We start from the raw sequence: 6,946 nt of genomic DNA, 5'->3' as shown, positions 1-6,946 counted from the left end.
ATGATGCAGCAAGGCTAACTGTCTGAGGGCTGACTATGATGCAGCAAGGCTAACTGTCTGAGGGCTGACTATGATGCAGCTAGGCTAACTGTCTGAGGGCTGACTATGATGCAGCTAGGCTAACTGTCTAAGGAGGGCTGACTATGATGCAGCTAGGCTAACTGTCTAAGGAGGGCTGACTATGATGCAGCTAGGCTAACTGTCTAAGAAGGGCTGACTATGATGCAGCTAGGCTAACTGTCTAACGAGGTGGAATGCACAGCCTAGTTCCTGTAAAAAATGTCTAACGAGGGCTGACTATGATGCAGCTAGGCTAACTGTCTAAGGAGGGCTGACTATGATGTAGCTAGGCTAACTGTCTAAGGAGGGCTGACTATGATGCAGCTAGGCTAACTGCCTAAGGAGGGCAAACTACGATGCAGCTAGGCTAAATGTCTGAGGGCAAACTACGATGCAGCTAGGCTAAATGTCTGAGGGCAAACTACGATGCAGCTAGGCTAACTGTCTGAGGAGGGCTGACTATGATGCAGCTAGGCTAACTGCGTAAGGAGGGCAAACTACGATGCAGCTAGGCTAACTGTCTAAGGAGGGCAAACTACAATGCAGCTAGGCTAACTGCCTAAGGAATGCAAACTACGATGCAGCTAGGCTAACTGCCTAAGGAATGCAAACTACGATGCAGCTAGGCTAACTGCCTAAGGAATGCAAACTACGATGCAGCAAGGCTAACTGCCTAAGGAGGGCAGACTATGATGGAGCTAGGCTAACTGTCTAAGGAGGTGGAATGCACAGCCTAGTTCCTGTAAAAAATGAACAAGTTGTTTGACGTTCTGAACTCAAGGTTCAATCAAATGTAAATTCAATCAGTACACGGTGTTTTACACAGTTGAAAATCTTGCACATAGAAATCTATCAAACCAATACAAGCTTTTTCCTTCTAGATCTTGCTGGAATAGAAATCCTTGGAGGAGGGCTCTCAGACAAGAGAACAGCTTCAAGCTGGATTTCTTTCGGGAAGCAATATGATGGATTGACATATGGAAATTTAAGTAAGTTGATTTAAAACGAATACATGAAATATGCCATGCTTCCTCCACCTCAAACTAGACTAGGACCCTGTGGCACCCCCATAGAGACTGCCAGAGGTCCGGACAACAGGCCCTCTGATTTGACACACTGAACTGTGTCTGATAAGTAGTTGGCGAACCAGGCGAGGCAGTCATTTGAGAAACCAAGACTGTTGAGTCTGCCGATAAGAATGTGTTTTTTGACAGTCGAAAGCCTTGGCCAGGTCGATGAATACGGCTGCACAGTATTGTCTTTTATCGATGGCGGTTATGATATCGTTTAGGACCTTGAGCGTGGCTGAGGTGCACCCATGACCAGCTCGGAAACCAGATTGCATAGCGGAGAAGGTACGGTGGGATTCGAAATGGTCGGTGATCTGTTTGTTAACTTGGCTTTCGAAGACCTTAGAAAGGCAGGGTAGGATAGATATAGGTCTGTAACCGTTTGGGTCAGAGTGTCCCCCTTTGAAGAGAGGGATAACCGCGGCAGCTTTCCAATCTATGGGGATCTCAGATGATACGAAAGAGAGGTTGTACAGGCTAGTAATAGGGGTTGCAACAATTGTGGCGGATCATTTTAGAAAGAGAGGGTCCAGATTGTCTAACCCAGCTGATTTGTAGGGGTCCAGATTTTGCAACTCTTTCAGAACATCAGCTATCTGGATTTGGGTGAACGAGAAATGGGGGAGGTTTGGGCAAGTTGCTTTGGGGGGTGCAGGGCTGTTGACCGGGGTAGGGGTAGCCAGGTGGAAAGCATGGCCAGCCGTAGAAAAATGCTAATTGAAATTCTCAATTATCGTGGATTTATCGGTGGTGACAGTGTTTCCTAGCCTCTGTCAGGACCCGGTTACGAACTCGGGTCTCCGGTGAGAGAAATAGTCACTTAGCAACCTGAGCCACTAATAGTCGGCAGAACCCAGAAGATGAGGCAGACACAGCAGTACTTGAGACGGTGTTTTAATAAAGTAAAAAGGAAAGTACTTCAGGCAAAAATATAAATCCACAACGTCAAAAGTAATACCAAGAGAAAAAGGTATATCCTCCAAGACAAAAGATAAATCCACAAAAGTGGTAAGTACAGCAGGGGCAAAAAAACTCAAAAGAAAAATCAAAATAAATAAACAAATAAATAAATAAACGAGAACAAAACCAGAGTACCTCAAGAGAATCCAACAGGAGTAACAAATGTTCACAGCATGGCTGGGGCTGGGTGCTAACATTCAAACACAGAGCAAAGAACTGAGGAAAACTAAGGGTTTAAATACATACAAGGGAAATGAGGCACAGGTGCAAATAATAACTGGAAATAAGGGAAAACAAAAGGGTCAAAAAAGCCCAATGGGGGCATCTAGTGACCAAAACTGGAACAATCCTGGCCAAACCCTGACAGCCTCAGTGCAGTGGGCATATGGGAGGAGTTGCTCTTATTCTCCATGGACTTTACAGTGTCCCAGAACTTTTTGGTGTTTGTGCTACAGGATGCAAATTTATGTTTGAAAAAGCTAGCCTTTGCTTTCCTAACTGCCTGTGTATATTGGTTCCTAACTTCCCTGAGAAGTTGCATATCGCGGGGGCTATTCGATGCTAATGCAGTACGCCACAGGATGTTTTTGTGCAGGTCAAGGGCAGTCAGGTCTGGAGTGAACCAAGGGCTATATCTGTTCCTGGTTCTACATTTTTTGAATGGGGCATGCTTATTTAATATGTTATTTAAGATTCTGCTTCTGTAGAACTACAGCTTATATTTAATATGACCAAGTAAGTAATGATGGTGGTTTTTGACTTTAACTTAACTTGAATTAAGACATTTTCTTAGTCATATTCTTCACAGCAGTCAACACTCATATTTTCTAAGCACAGGTTTCATTGCGTACTCTCCACCATGTTCCACACTGTAGCGGTAAGCAGAAGAACAGACAGTCATTGACTGATACATGTCAACTCACAGACACACACACACACACACACACACACGGGTAAACACACAGAGTCCGCATATAACTTTGTCCAAGTGGTGGTAAAAATATCTAAACTAGCCTGATAAGTCAAACATGTCTGATATGAACATTGACATAAACCCTCTACATACTTAAGTTTCTCCAGTCTGCAGTGTGGATCCTCCAGTCCAGCAGAGAGCAGTCTGACTCCTGAGTCTCCTGGGTGATTGTAGCTCAGGTCCAGTTCTCTCAGGTGTGAGGGGTTTGACTTCAGAGCTGAGACCAGAGAAGCACAGCCTTTCTCTGTGGCTTGACAGCCTGACAATCTGCAAAGAGTCAAATCATATTAAAATCACACTGCTATTCTTTGGTGGTGAAAATAGTGGCAGTATATTTTAGTATATAGTATATTCATATTCATAAATGAATGAATGTGTATTAAAGTAGTCAAAAGTATAGTATTTGGTCCCATATTCTTTGAAAGCAATGACTACATCAAGGCTGTGACTGCCAAGATTGAGAAAGATCATGAACTAATCATTAATAATAATGAGTGAGAGAGTTAGAGACTACAACAAAACATACTAACCTCTCATCATTAACCTCAAATACAAGGTGACATTCTGTACTGTCGCCTGATATGAAACATTCTTTCTCAAATCCAAAATGCTGGAGCATAGCACCAAATTTAAAACTGTAAACTTCACTATTCAAACACATATGATGTGGAATACAGTATGTGTGCCTGGTAAACACATGTGGATCTGGTGAACAGTTATCACTTGTTAACCAAATACAGGAATATTGACCTCAGAGTCTCCAGTTTACAGTAGGGATTCCCCAGTCAAGCAGAGAGCAGCTTCACTCCTGAATCTTTCAGGTCATTGTTACTCAGATCCAGCTCTCTCAGGTGTGAGGGGTTTGACCTCAGAGCTGAGACCAGAGAAGCACAGCCTTCCTCTGTGACTCCACAGCCTGACAAAGAGATCATCATGATTTCACAAACACACTGTTAATTTAACACCCATATTGTAGAAGGACAATGGCAGATGCATTTGGTTTATTCTCTCAAACAACATATAGATTCATCTTCTGTCTCTTAGAATTGTACGGTCATATCGTTATACTAATGTGAACACCAATGCACAGATTCAATATGTTTTTCAATAATACATATATTTTTCTCTAAACTGAAAATTTCTTCCTAATGATTAGTCCATAAATGTCATTTTATGTACTCACAGAGCAGCTCTGGAGGCTTTGACCACTGGCAGCAGCCTCAGAAGACCTTCCTCTGATCTGGAGTATTTCTTCAGGTCAAACACATCAAGCTCCTTTTCTGGAGTCAGCAACACAAAGACCAGAGCTGACCACTGTGCAGGTGAAAGTTTGGCTTCTGAGACACTTCCTGATCTCAGGTAGCTTTAGATCTCCTCCACTAGAGAATGGTCATTCAGTTCATTCAGACAGTGGAACAGATTGATGCACCTCTCTGGAGAGGGATTCTCACTGATCTTCTCCTTGATGTACTTGACTGTTTCTTCATGGCTCTGTGAGCTGCTTCTTGTCTTTGTCAGAAGACCTCGTAAGTGCTTCTGATTGGACTCCAGTGAGAGGCCCAGAAGGAAGCGTAGGAAAAGGTCCAGGTTTCCCGTCTCACTTTGTAAGGCTTTATCCACAGCACTCTTGTAGACATTAACTTCAGTAACTTGCGGTTCGGCCATTAGATTCTCATTGTTGTTGATGAATGAAAGGAACACATATACAGCAGCCAGAAACTCCTGAATGCTCAGGTGCACGAAGCAGTACACGTTGTCCTGGTACAGCCCACATTCCTCTTTAAAGAGCTGTGTGCACAATCCTGAGTACAATGAGGCTTCATTGATATCAATGCCAGCCTCTTTCAGGTCTTCTTCATAGAAAATCAGATTGCCCTTCACAAGCTGTTGAAAAGCCAGTTTTCCCAGTGACAGAATGATCTCTTTATTCCAGTGTGGACCCGTCTCTACTTTCCCAAGATACTTTTCATTCTTCTGTTTGATATGAAACACCACAAGGTGTGTGTACATCTCAGTCAGAGTCTTGGGCATCTCTTCTCTCTTATGTTTCAGCATGGGTTCAAGGACTATTGCAGAAATCCAACAGAAGACTGGAATGTGGCACATGATGTGGAGGCTCCTTGATGTCTTTATGTGTGAGATGATTCTGCTCGCCAGGTCCTCATCACTGAATCTCTTCCTGAAGTACTCCGCCTTCTGTGGGTCATTGAACCCTCGTACCTCTGTCACCTGGTCAACATACCCTGAAGGGATCTGATTGGCTGCTGCAGGTCGGGTAGTTATCCAGAGGAGAGCAGAGGGAAGCAGATTTCCTTTGATGATATTTGTCAGCAGAACATCCACTGTGGTTGACTTTGTGACGTCACAACAGATCTTGTTCTTCTGGAAGTCTAGGGGCAGTCGGCACTCATCCAGACCATCAAAGATGAACAGAATTTTGTACTTGTCGTAGTTGGAGATTCTTGATTCTTTGGTTTCCATTGAGAAGAGATTGAGAAGTTCAATCAAAGTGTGTTTTTTCTCTTTCATCAAATTCAGCTCCCGAAAAGGGAATGAAAATACAAATTGGACAACCTGATTTGCTTTTCCTTCTGCCCAGTCCAGAATGAACTTCTGCACAGAGACTGTTTTTCCAATGCCAGCGACTCCCTTTGTCAGCACAGTTCTGATAAGTTTGTCTTGTCCAGTTAAGGGTTTGAAGATGTCGTTACATTTGATTGCAGTCTCTGGTCTTGCTTGTTTCCTGGTTGTTGTCTCAATCTGTCTCAGCTCATGTTCATTATTGACCTCTCCTTTTCCACCCTCTGTGATGTAGAGCTCTGTGTAGATCTTATTGAGAAGTGTTGGGTTTCCTTGTTTAGCGATCCCCTCAAATACACATTGAAACTTCTTCTTTAGATTAGATTTGAGTTCACGTTGGCAAATCACAGCAAGCTCATCTGAATGAAGAAATAACACAGAGGGTATTAATATTATGTATGTTTTAATGCCTAAATTATTGTAGGACTGTTATAAAGTTGTACATTGTAATAATTTATTCTCTTAACTGCCTATATAAATGTGTAAATGTTTTCCTAACGCATTACACACTGGCGTGACTGATTATAATTGTATTATTCATATTACTGATCGTGTCATTAATGTTGTCTCTCTATCACTGTATTTCTCTTCCTCTCTCCTCTGTCTCTCCTCTGGTTCTCCTCTGTCTCTCTCTCTCTCCTCTGTCTCTCCTCTGGTTCTCCTCTGTCTCTCTCTCTCCTCTTCCTCTCTCCTCTTCCTCTCTCCTCTGTCTAAATTAATCAACACAACACATCCCTGCTGCTACTTGATGAGGTCACTAGGTGTTGTGTTAAGGCTGCTACAATATCATTGAGTTACACAGCTACTTTAGCTGTACTTTAGTTACAGCTTTAAACGTTTGTTATAAAACAGCATTCAACACGAAGCAGACAGCTCTTACTTTTCTCCAGTGTGTCAGCAAGCTCCTTCTGGTTCATTTTCCTCAGGACGTGCAGTGTGATCTTCAGAGTCCCCTCTCTGGCACTGCTCTCTTGCTTCTCATCTTTAACATCCACCACTTCCTCATCCTGCTTCTGACTCTCAAAGCCTTCTGGGAGTTCTGGATTAAGAATCCTCTTGAATATCTTCAGCTCGTTCTTCACAAATGTCATAATATTCTCTTCAAGCAACTGAAATAAAGTAAATAAGTTAAGCAAGAGAAGAAATGCTTTTTTGCCAGTTGGTCCGCGCATGCTTTGAGTACACGTCCTGGTAATCAATCTGGCCCTGCGGCTTTGTGAATGTTGACCTGTTTAAAGGTCTTGCTCACATGGTCTTATCACACAGTCATCCAGAACAGCTGGTGCTCTCGTGCATGCTTCAG

The 6,946-nt window shown here is 43.0% G+C and overlaps 1 pseudogene; it reads right to left on the bottom strand.

Moving 5' to 3' along the window:
- Window positions 1-4,242: 4,242 nt before the first annotated feature.
- Window positions 4,243-6,734, bottom strand: LOC129867658 (NLR family CARD domain-containing protein 3-like; annotated as a pseudogene).
- Between the last annotated feature and the right edge of the window lie 212 nt (window positions 6,735-6,946).

The sequence above is a fragment of the Salvelinus fontinalis genome, chromosome 2 (genome assembly GCF_029448725.1).
Source record: "Salvelinus fontinalis isolate EN_2023a chromosome 2, ASM2944872v1, whole genome shotgun sequence".
NCBI lineage: Eukaryota > Metazoa > Chordata > Actinopteri > Salmoniformes > Salmonidae > Salvelinus > Salvelinus fontinalis.
The sequence above is the reverse complement of the archived record's forward strand: the minus strand, read 5'-3'. Positions and strand labels throughout refer to the sequence as shown.